The sequence below is a fragment of the Bos grunniens genome, chromosome 19, assembly GCF_055505025.1.
Source record: "Bos grunniens cultivar Pamir isolate PY7600 chromosome 19, Bosgru_T2T1.0, whole genome shotgun sequence".
In the NCBI taxonomy this organism is placed as follows: domain Eukaryota; kingdom Metazoa; phylum Chordata; class Mammalia; order Artiodactyla; family Bovidae; genus Bos; species Bos grunniens.
In genome coordinates, this window is record NC_141183.1 from 49527530 (window position 1) to 49533218 (window position 5689).

Here is a 5689-nt window from a genome sequence, read left to right on the forward strand (position 1 = left end):
TTATCTGGGTCATGAAGATCTTTTTTGTACAGTTCTTCTGTGTATCCTTGCCACCTCTTCTTAATATCTTCTGCTTCTGTTAGGTCCATATCATTTCTGTCCTTTATTGGGCCCATCTTTGCATGAATGTTCCCTTGGTATCTCTAATTTTCTTGACAAGATCTCTAGTCTGTCCCATTCTGTTGTTTTCCTCTGTTTCTTTGCATTGATCACTGAGGAAGGCTTTCTTATCTCTTCTTGCTATTCTTTGGAACTCTGCATTCAGATGCTTATGTCTTTCCTTTTCTCCTTTGCTTTTCACTTCTCTTCTTTTCACAGCTATTTGTAAGGCCTCCTCAGACAGCCATTTGCTTTTTTGCATTTCTTTTCCATGGGGATAGTCTTGATCCCTGTCTCCTGTACAATGTCACAAACCTCAGTCCATGATTCATCAGGCACTCTATCTATCAGATCTAGTCCCTTAAATCTATTTCTCACTTCCACTGTATAATCATAATCATATAATAATATGCTACTGGAGATCAGTGGAGAAATAACTCCAGAAAGAATGAAGGGATGGAGCCAAAGCAAAAACAATACCTAGTTGTGGATGTGACTGGTGATAGAAGCAAGGTCCAATGCTGTAAAGAGCAATATTGCATAGGAACCTGGAATGTCAGGTCCATGAATCAAGGCAAATTGGAAGTGGTCAAACAGGAGATGGCAAGAGTGAACATCAACATTCTAGGAATCAGCAAACTAAAATGGACTGGAATGGGTGAATTTAACTCAGATGACCATTATATCTACTATTGCAGGCAGGAATCCCTTAGAAGAAATGGGGTAGCCATCATGGTCAACAAAAAAGTCCGAAATGCAGTACTTGGATGCAATCTCAAAAACGACAGAATGATCTCTGTTCATTTCCAAGGCAAACCATTCAATATCACAGTAATCCAAGTCTATGCCCCAACCAGTAACGCTGAAGAAGATGAAGTTGAACGGTTCTATGAAGACCTACAAGACCTTTTAGAATTAACACCCCCAAAACATGTCCTTTTCATTATAGGGGACTGGAATGCAAAAGTAGGAAGTCAAGAAACACCTGGAGTAACAGGCAAATTTGGCCTTGGAATACGGAATGAAGAAGGGCAAAGGCTAAGAGAGTTTTGCCAAGAGAATGCACTGGTCATAGCAAACACCCTCTCCCAACAACACAAGAGAAGACTCTACTCATGGACATCACCAGATGGTCAACACCGAAATCAGATTGATTATATTCTTTGCAGCCAAAGATGGAGAAGCTCTATACAGTCAACAAAAACAAGACCGGGAACTGACTGTGGCTCAGATCATGAACTCCTTATTGCCAAATTTAGACTCAAATTGAAGAAAGTAGGGAAAACCGCTAGACCATTCAGGTATGACCTAAATAAAGCTGTAATAACCTAAAATGTATGATTTTGACACACAGAAAGATAAATAGCTTCAATGGAATAGAATAGAGAGCTCAGAAATAGACCTGTGAATATAAGAACTTGGTATATTATAGAAATGACATCACAGATCACTGAGAAAGGATGGACAATTCAGTAAATGGTGCTAGAATGACTGATTATCAATATGGAAAAACAAAATAAAATTAGCTTCATACTTCATACTGTATATAAAGAGCAACTTAGCGGCTTTGATTTAAAAAAGGCAAAATTTTAAAGCTCTTAGAAGAAAATATTGGAGAATAGTTTTGTGCCCTTGGGGTAGGATAGGATTTCTTAGGTAAGAGCCTCAAACACAATACCATAATGGATAAATTTGACTGAATTAAAATGAAGATTTGATATATTAAATAGATTTAATGTTTATTTTATTGAAATGGAAAAAACACTATAAATAAAGGTAAAAGTCAAACCACAGAGTGGGAGAAAATCTTTACAATGAATGCTACTAACAAAGGATGAGTTCCAGATTATATAAGGAATTCCAACAAATCAATAAGAAAGAGACCAACAACCAAAAAGGAAAATCTTCAAAGAATATAACCAAACAAGTCATAGAAATGGAAACCTAACAGGTAAAAAGTATACGCAAAGGTAATAGACCTCAGTAATATTTTGAGAAATTTAACTTAAAATCACAATAAGAGAGACTTCCATCATCAATAAGATAACAATAAAGATTCTTTTTACAAAAGGCATAAACTCACAAGGATGAAGAGAATGGGAAAGGAGATTACAACACATTTTGGAAATTTTGGAAGCTAGAAAGCAAGTAAATGAGAGATAACTGACTCAGTAAACCTAAGAAAGCTGAATCCCAATCTAGAAGTGGAGAAAGTAGGAAGTAGTTCTACCAAGTACTTCAGGCAATGAGGATGAGTGAAGATGGAGTGAAACATCAAGATTGGTTGAAAATCTTTATTTTTTATTTTTTATTTGGTTGGAAATCTTTAAAAAGCCAATGTATGTGCTTAGTCACTCAGTCGTGTCTGACTCTTTGTGACCCCATGGTCTGCCTCCCACCAGGCTTCTCTGTCCATGGGAGTTCTCCAGGCAAGAATAATGTAGTGGGTTGCCATGCCTTCCTCCAGGGGATCTTCCCAATCCAGGGATCGAACCCAGGTCTCCTGCACTGCAGGCAGATTTTTTACCATCTGAGCCACCATGGAAGCCGAAGAATACTGGAGCGGATAGCCTATCCCTTCCCCAGGGGATCTTCTCAACCCAGGAATTGAACTGGGGTCTCCTGTACTGCAGGTGGATTCTTTACCAGCTGAGCTACCAGGGAAGCCCCTTAAAAAGCCAGTAGGGTCACATATTTTTTCCCTTGCTTCTTGGAGCCAAGACTTTGAAGAGAGAGTCTCTGGAAAGAAAACAACAGACAAAGCTGAGGGCAGGTTATTATATGGAGAACAGGAGGATTAAGTGAATGTTCATATGCCAAATGTTGATGAAGTGAAGGAAGCCTTCATTCTCCAGGATGGAGAATGAGCAATGCTTCCCTAGGGATTCTCACTAGTTCACAAGAAAAAGCCTAACACTTCTGACATCAGGGGTTCCCCCAAGGAAATGGAACAGCCAGGTAAATCTACAGTGAGCCTCTTAATTGATAAGTCCTACTCTCAAATTCAGAGCTTTCAATCAGTTTTTAAGTTCCCCATGCTCTTTTAGAGAGCATCTAAGAACCACCAGACGCCTCAAGAAGAACTCCAACATGAAAAATAGAGACCAAAACAAACAGGAAATTACAACCTGGAGAAAACAGATTCTATGCAGGAAAAGGAAACTAAAAGCAAATAAACAAAATAAAGGCAAAAAAAAAAAGACTATAATTATTATTCCTTATCAGGTAAGAGTAGATAGCATATCCATAAAACAAGAGCAGGAAACTATAAAAGGAACACTTAGACAATTAAAAAATAAAAAATTAGAAATTTTAAATATATATGATAACATCAGTGGAAAACTTAATGAATGAGTTGGAAGATAAAGTTGAGAAAATTCCCAGAAAGTTTAAGTAAAATGCAAAAAGAAAAAACAAAACAAAACAAAACAAAACATAGAAGAAACCAGAAGGGAAATTCTCCGATAAATAATGAAAGAAAATTTTCTTAGGAGTAAGTATCTAGCATGTTAATGAAAGCATCCTTTCATACAGATACATTATCAAATATGTAAAAACTCAGAATGGATTCAAATGACGTTCAGAGAAGTGGTTACTTCTGAAGGATCAGAGGTGAAGAATAGGAGTGGGGTGGGATATAGAGTGAGTTTCAACTAAATCTATAAACTTTCTTTTGAAAGAACTGAACATGGCAAAATGTTAGCATTTATTAATGGTGATATATGAATATCTGAAATAATCTCTGAACTGTTTGCATACATTTTATAATTAAAATATAAATGCAATGGGGCTCAGGAGAATATATAAGAACAATCATAACAGCTTTATTCATAACAGCCAAAAACTGGAAAAAAATCAAATGTCCATCACAAGAAAATGGATAAGTTGTGGTATATTTATACAGTGGAGTAGTATTCAATAAAGAGAAATGAATTACTGGTACATGAACAACGCGAATGAATCCCAAAAAATATGCTTAAGAAAAGGAGGCAGATAAAGAAAAATGTGTAGCATCCAACCACAGGCAAAATGAATCTAGGATGACGGAAGTCGGAATTGCCTAGAGGAGAGCTTCCCTGGTGGTCCAGTGGCTAAGAATCCACCTGTCAATGCAGGGGACATGGATTCGATCCCTGGTCCAGGAAGATTCCACATGCCTCAGAGCAACTAACCCCATGTGTCACAGCTTACGAGCCAGCGCCCTGGAGCCCGCACTCTGCAACAAGAGAAGCCACCACAATGAGAAGCCAGAAGAAATCATTGCAACGAGAAGCCCGAGCACTGTAGCAAGAGAGCAGCCCTTGCTTTTTGCAACTAAAGAAAGCATGCAATGAAGACCCAACATAGCCAAAAATAAATAAATAAATAAAACAGTTTAAAAGAAAAAATGAATTCTTAGAGAGGGGAAGAGGAAGACTGGGAGGTTGAATGGGAAGGAGCAAGAGGGAACTTTCTGGGGTGATAGAATTGTTCCTGACCTTGTTTTGAGTGCAAGTTACAAGAGTATATACCATTATCAAAATTCACTGAACTGAACATTAAGATCTGCATTTTATTGTCTGTAAATTACACTTCAGTAATGAATGAATAATGTAATGGAGAGAACATGTGGCATAGAGGAGCTTCAAAATTAAGTTTTGGATAGAAACTCTTATCACTCTGTGACCCTATCACGTCCATAATGTAAAGCTCCGCTGTGGGTTGGAGAGCCAGTGTTCATAGATGGTCTATGTGTCTAGTGTATTTTCATCTTTTTATCTGCTTCTGAGTCCATGTGCAATGGTCCTGGAGTGATGGTCTGTTTCAGAACTCTGGGCAGAGCTAGGCAACTGATTCTATTAAACTACACAAAAGTTAGAAAGAAAATTCACAGAACTCAGACCTCATCTTGGCCAACTACCAACTGATCCATGAATTTCCCTCCCAACATTCCTGATGAAGGGTAAACCAGCCTAATGCCTGATCCCCTGCACAGACAAAGCACTCTCTCCTTCCCAGGAATAATAATAATAATGACAGCTGGCATTGCCTGAGTGCTAACTCTGTACCCTGCAACTGCGTTAAGCCTTTTGCATGTGTTGACACGAGTCAGCTCCTTCCAAATTTGGAGACCCTTTCAGAAGGTTCAGACAGGACTCCAAAATTTTCCTCCAATCCTCACAGCTCTCTTAACTAAGGGGGAATGAGAATCTTCATCTTGGAATGGGTTGCCCATGGAGATTATAGAAGAAGAAAGAGTTGATATTCATTGCCTTACATGTTTATCACCATAAGCGCAGTCTATGCTGGGCTCAGAAGAAATAAGAATAGTAATAGTTAACATTTATTGAAGCATATGCTCACCTTACATGCATTTAGCTCACTTAATCCCCATAACAACCCTGTTTTTCTACAGATGAGCAACTTGCTGCCTTGAAAGTTTAAGGTTCGTAAGGTCCCAAAGCTAGCAGCCAGCATTCTAGTTCAGGCTGTCTGGCCCTGAGGCTGAGCTGTTAACCAGTCTGCTCAGGTTTTCAAAGTTAATATGTTTCTGAGAAGAATGTCATGGAAAAAAATCTCCGGCCCAGGAGGGAGAAGACCTGAGCTCTGC